Source organism: Ischnura elegans, chromosome X (genome assembly GCF_921293095.1).
Source record: "Ischnura elegans chromosome X, ioIscEleg1.1, whole genome shotgun sequence".
Taxonomy (NCBI): domain Eukaryota; kingdom Metazoa; phylum Arthropoda; class Insecta; order Odonata; family Coenagrionidae; genus Ischnura; species Ischnura elegans.
Window position 1 is genome coordinate 26,509,900 of NC_060259.1, and position 7,084 is coordinate 26,516,983.

The 7,084-nt window shown below is 36.7% G+C and overlaps 1 long non-coding RNA gene across 1 annotated transcript; it reads left to right on the plus strand.

The window, feature by feature from the left end:
• The first annotated feature begins 402 nt into the window (after positions 1 to 402).
• LOC124171755 lies at positions 403 to 6,381 on the plus strand. Its single transcript, XR_006867949.1, has 4 exons — positions 403 to 617; positions 708 to 876; positions 4,956 to 5,056; positions 5,790 to 6,381. It is a non-coding gene; the product is annotated as an uncharacterized LOC124171755 (long non-coding RNA).
• The last annotated feature ends 703 nt before the right edge of the window (positions 6,382 to 7,084 follow it).

Consider the following 7,084-nt stretch of genomic DNA (forward strand, 5'->3'; position numbering starts at 1 on the left):
CAATAATATCTTAAATTAAGGGCAATGGGTGGGCCACTGAAAGCATGGCTCTCAATCAACATCAATTATTTTGACGTTAAAATAACACCAATTTCAGGGCAAAATAACGTCGCTTTTGTAAAAATATAACACCACTTTTGGCTTTAAAACTAGCCCACCTTTTGCATGTCCCTAGTAATAGAATGTCAGGGTGAAACGTACAGAGTAATTTTTTTCTCCACAGCTTCACTATAACACAAGCTAGTCTTACAGTTGGCTGGGATGGCAGGAGCAAATATTTTCGGACCCAATCGCTCCGGCGGAGGTGTATTTTGAGGGGGAAGTTGTGGGAGGCAAGGGAGGGGGTAGATGCACAGAGCCTCATTCGCACGACAGATTCCGAAGGGACCGGTGTTCTCGAGCGATTGTGATTCCCGCGCGCCGTCTGGAGATAGCTTTGTGTAGAAATCCTTGCAGTCGCACGCAAAAAATTAACATTTAAGAGGAGATTTATGTAGATTATTCAACTTTTCGATTTGAATTGAAGAGTAAATATCACGAGGCGTTAGATTTCAAGATGAATATCGTCATCAAAGTCATCGTGATCACTTTGCTGCTCCTTCCATGGTCTGCACGAAGTACGTATCTATCAGATTGGAATTAGTTTGTGTATTGAATCCATCCACATGTGTGTCCAAGTTTAGTTAGCAGGAATGAATTGCTTTCAGTGGCAGGTATCGAGGGAGAGATTGGCGAGGAGAGTGCGGAGGCGCGAGGAGCCGCACCCGTCGCCGGCACCACACAAAGCGGCTACGCGCCGCTGACCGCAGTCACTGCCTGCACAAAAGCCACCCTTGCAGCGTGTACTTGCATGCCATGTTCAAAATATGAACCAAGGTGAGTAGGGACTTTTATAATTTCACTTTTCCTCTTCATTGCCTGAATTGAGCCATGATTTCGTCCAACGGGGTTGTTCATAAAGATCCGAAATCGAAAATAATTTGAACGAAGCCAGTTTTAAATGCGCCTTCGCTCCTGGTGGGCCATTTTACAATAATTTTGAAATTCTGTTGGTTTCGCCGCACTTCCGCTATTGGGTTATTGTTTATTTTGACTTAATTGTAATTATCTTATTTAAAGAAAGGTAGGATGATATAAAATTAGATTACCTGTTTCACTAGGGAAGAAAAAATATTAATTTTATAAAGCGGTATACGAAATGGTCTCCCGATTCGGACGATATAATCCCCTAAGTGATAAATAATTTGGTAGATGAAGGGGAAAATAGGCGAAGAAAATCATTTTACTATTCAATAATTCCCTAATAAGTTTAACATAAGAAATTACGAAAGTTATCGCATTTTTTTCATGATTTAGTGACGTCATCAGCCATCTGGCTCATGCATTTTGTCGGGAAGAATTATTTACAAAGAGAGAGAACCGCACAAAAGAGTTTAAGCAACAACGAGCCACGCGAATTCCACCGAGGAGTGGCTGAGTTGCGAATACATTCCCAGCATGTGCTTGTGACGTCATCAATTCATCTTTGATAGGATCAAGGGCGTCGATTTTTCGCTGCGAGTGGCTCAAGAAGTAGGCGACGGATGGAATAGCGGAAAAATACGGGTATCCTCATTTTGGAAACTACTATTACTTACGGCAATAGAAAACACTGCTGAACAAGTCCATTTATCATTCTCTTAAATTGCCTTAGCTTATATTTTTATTGCAGTATCTTAGCTTATTGAAGTGTCGCAAATGTTTATCATGGATATAGATATGTAATTGAGCTTAATATAAATTAATGGAGCTTAACTTTTAAAAACAAACGATTACATTCTCCGCGTAGCGTATCTCTTGAGGGATAATGTGTATGTTGACATGTACCCCAGCGACTGGAGCGCCGCTATTTATTGCGACTGGTGGGAATCAATGGAACCGAGGGAGTGAAGACTCCTATTTAGAGTATTTATGATTGTAGCATTTGTTCCTTAACGTCTCCCTCAGGGCTAAACGTGGTGCTGTAACGTGGTCCGGGACTAGGATGCGGCTGGGGGGGGGGGGGGCACGTACCCCGGGTGGCAAATTGCTGGAGGCGGCTAAGTTTGAAATTTTCATTAATAAAAATTATTTAATTTATCAAATGCAATTATTTAACGATATTATTAATATAAAATCATTAAACAATAATATTAATTAAACTTCTTAATAGCAAACGTGCGGTGCGTAATTTCAACTGCCGGGAGCGGGACAGGGGCAGGGCAGAGGGGCACGGGTCCCAGTCGCAGAGTGGGCGGAAATCGAAAAAAGCTTGACAAAACCCTAAATTTTCACTATTTTTTTGGTAAGCAAGAATGGTACAGTCCGATAGAATAATGTCCAAGGATCAAGGAACAATGGCTATTTAAATATTTGGTTCACCCATTAAATCATTAAAATTATAAAAAATTTCAATTCTGAATTTCTGCAAAAATCGAGAATTTACTTTCGCTCGTGAGCCGAATATGGTTTTCCATAAATTTCAAAGCATATTTTCTGAAAGAGTACCTTTTCTAAGAATTATACGGGATATTTTATTTATTTTTATCAATTTTTCATATAATAATTAAACATTCAAAAGTGCATTGTTTTTGGACTATTTTTGATATAGTGTAAAAAAACTTTGAGGGCGACGACACTCGATCGTAAAATTCATATGGAAAGAAAGACCTAAATCTTGACTATCTGATCCAAAAGAAAAATCTACTAGTCGGCAGATTTCTGTAGGCGATCAAATGTGAAAAGTTCATTTTAAAAAAGTACTGTAATTTATCTAAATTATTTAACAACAAACGGCGTTACATTTAATTAATAAGTTTTCCAAGGAGGTTTGACAGAATTTAAAAACTTTTAAACAATGGCATTAATAAACCTTAATTGCAAACATACGAAGTGTAATTTCAACCGCCGCATCTAAAATAAAATTGCCTCCGGATGTACTATATTTTAAACGATTTTTATTTCTCCAGGTGAATACTATTGATGAATTCTTCTCGGGTTCTCAGCCAGGTTAACTCTTTCGTGTATTTCAAGTTCAATTCAATTAATAAGTTAATTTTTAGTTGTATGATAAGAATTAATGTATTATTTTTTACTATCGGTATCTTTTCTGTTTCTTACTTAGTTTTAAATTGGTTCATTTGTTGCTCGTGTATGTAAATCAAATGCTGCCACCAGGTAATTGCCTACTTGCAGCAATATGTAGTAATAATAATAAGCCGATGTTTCGAAAGACGACTTGTCTCCCATCTTCAAGGCCATGTTACTCCTATATTTATTATATTTTAGTGGTGGGGGAGGGGGAGTGAGGGAGGATCAGTGGAGGGGGGCAGCAAACTGATCTTTGCCCCCCATGACGAAAATACTAGTTTCGGCCCTGGCACCTACCGTTATATGCTATTAGCACCGTTAAAGAATATTTTGTTGCCCGACAGAGAAAGTTTCTTCATTGAGAGTGTGTATTTATAGTGCATGTCCATCTCACACACACGGTTGTTCATCACATTTTCACCAGAGAATGTCGAACAATTCTTTAATGTCCCAAGCAGTGACAATTATTTATTTTTTCCTCCATTTTGCCAGTCAAATAACACTTTTCAAGGAGGTTTGACAGAAGTCATCAACGGATATCATAGTGATATCTGCCCCAATATAACTGCTCTCCGCGCCTGATTACGATAATTTGAGAAAGCATAATTCGACGCAAATTTCACCTGGTTTCATTTACACACGAACGCATTTGGCATTTTAAATTTTCATTTAACTTTTGGTTGTTATTCGCGTTTGGTGGTCCCTGTTGCCATATATTTTTTTATTTGTAAGATGATGGACTTGGTGTTTTTCGTAATGGTAAGTGTAATGGAAAGGCACTGAGTTTTACAGGAAATTTTAAAAAAATGTAAATGTTTGCGATTAAAATTGTAACAGGTCTCGTAACCGATTACAAATTTTGAAAAGTGCCTCTCACTAGGCCCAGGCCAATTATGTTTTTACTTTCACCCATCTCTGTCAATTCCAATTGCCTCGCGACATCCCCCACGGTCCAAAGCGAATGCGAGGACATTTCCCGTTTTTCTAAGAACCCCTCTGCTTTTATGACCGAACAGATGGCATACGAGCCATGCAGCTGAGACATAACATCTGCTAAGTATTGGAAGGAATTAGAATTAGCCCTTACTTGACTTTTTACATTCTTATCTACTTATACGCAGCCACTGGAGTAAAACTATCTGGATGTGGTATTCTCTAAGCTGGGGGTAACAGAAATAAGAAGCGAGATGTCTAGTCTCGCTTGGGGCTCCCAAACACGCTTGAAAACGTAGCATCAATTATATTTTCTATTCCGCAGGGAATTTCAAGAATCGTGGAATGTATAAAAATATTTTAGCAATATTAGCAATGTAGGAGTCAATACAGTTTTTGTTACATGTTATTTTTGTTCTTATTGTTAACTGATTTTCATTTTTTTGTAATAATGAACACTTTTCTGTGCATAAACTTCCCTGATACTATATTTATTATTATATATTACTTTTTATTATTATTAATATTGTTACTATTATTATTATATTATTTTTATCAGTTGCTATATTATACACTGTATTTTTACTGGGGTCATTGATTTTTTAGCAAAGACTTGAAATGCACAGTTTTTCAAGGAGGGGGATGATAATTGGAATGATTGGAGTATAACATCCTTGATATTTAAACCGTATTTTTTAATTATTTATTTAACTTGACACATATAATAGCTTTAGCATACTTCCTACGAGCGTAATCGAAGTCTCTCCTCTCCTTTCAGACTTTAACGTTGTGAATTATGCATAGATAAGAACGTGGAAATTTCGGGCAATTAGTATTTCTTTGAGCCTTCATCATCAAAAATTATTTAAATTCATGAATTCCTCTGACCGCGCATTTCTTTCCTTTATTTCCAGGATGATGGAGAAGAAACTTCATCAGTTATTGTGATCCACACCATGGGTTCTGTCTTCGTGATCATCATAGTTGTGAAAATCAGTCAATGCATTTTACTATGGTAACCTCCAATTCTCATTTAACATCGGAAAATAAAGCACCAGTCCGTAAATGCTCTCGAATCATGATCTGAGAACACGATATTCGAAACTAAAGGGAATACGTGCAGGTACAATTGAAAGAAGGGGCTGGTGAAAATATGCGGGTTAGAAGGATTAACTACCGGGTAGGCGGGTGGCTCACTTGTATGTTTTCTCGCCAACAATGTTTAAGGAAAATTTCAAGCGTGTGGCACGACTCACGCCATGGGGAGGTTTCTCATGCCTTGATATATTTTCCGCCAGAAATAGCGTATAAATGGCTAATCAAATATATTTTTACCGTTTTATACTTCATCATTACAAAGTGTACATATGAGTATTTGCATGTATATTCCTATTATTCTGGACGGCATGTTGGAGATGATAACACTGAGGTGCTTCAATTAAACGTTAATAATGTTTTTTATACTTAAACCTTAATATTAAAAAAAAATATTTATTACCTTTTATGTTAAGTATATTTGCCACTTCAATTTGACCAGTAATGTTGTTACATAACCGGTATCATGTATTAAACTTGGAATGAATAATATCTAACCCATCTTTTACTGATTTATAGGCAAAAATAACTAATGTCCTCGAATCATTACTAACCATGAGCCTCAGACTGAAAACTTCTGCATCTACAACCAAGTATATTTTAAAGAATATGAATTTACATCGTCTTCAAATCGATTTATTTATTTTTTCCAGGATTTTGGAGAGAAAATATTTCGGTTGCTGTGATCTGTAACGTGTCAACATTCTTCGCGAGCGCAATGGCCGTGGAATTCAGGAAATTCGTCCGGGGGAAACATGCAGCCGCTTCAAGTGAACCACCGAGGCTATCAGCTTGAATTAATCAAAATTAGTACTAATTTCATGTTAGCGTAAAGTAAAATAAGAAAAACTTTGTCTCAAATATTTGCAATCATTATTTATGTATTCCTTTTTCTTAAGGAATATGCTTTCAGTTAGAAATATTATTATATGTAAATTAATTACTACTAGGGCTAATCATCTACTAAATACGTGATAAATCTCAACTGAAGTGCTTTCATCAACTTAAAATATAAAATGAGGTTAATATACGATTATTTCTCTAACGAAACCAGTGTGAAACTATGTAGTCATAACCATAGAGGACTTTTGTAATCAAATATGTATTTTTAAATTCCTGATTATAATTCCAAGGGATGAGCAGAATGTTGAATTCGTGCGAAAAAATGTAATTTTAATTACTAGCATTTTTCATTATCTGTACAATTTTGCAGATAGCCTTAATAAATCAAATTAATCCATCTAATGTTCACCAAAATGAATTATTTTTGCGTTGGAATATAGCAGCTGCTGACACCATTCTTGTCAACTGCATAGCTGCTAAGTGCTTCCACATCATTCCTACCCCGAAAGAATATTAAAACTACGGGTTTAATTAAGCTAATGCACCGACGGACATGACTTTCTAGTGTTGGATTGTTTCCTTTCTACACACAGAGAATGAACAATAGCGCCTGTGGTAATCATGTGTGGTTTTCAAGACCGTTAATCTACTAGGCCCCATCTTAAACCTCTTTCACTCCTATTTTGTATTATTTCTCTGATATGGGGATAAAAATCTTCCCTGCGATTCAGATATCTTAAATAAGTGACTATATGGATTAAATTGCCACCGATGTGAGAGAATACTACGAAAATCTCTGCATTAATCGAGATAAGTATCCCTCGGTTAGACTTGCCTCTTGGAATATCCTTCTGAGTCACTAAAACATAACATTAAACTACATAGTCACAGTCTCCACATAGTCATAGGTTTTTCAGTTTCCTCCGCTAAACTGGGACAGCATGCCACTTTTTTGGGCCATGAGTCGGCGACATTAACTTTACTTATACTAGCGAAGAAATTCAATTTTTTTCGTATCAGGGTACCGCTGCTTTAAATATCCTTCTTCTTTAACGTAGTCTTCTTTTACCCAAGAGAGCATGATCTTGCTTTATTCTTAGAGCTC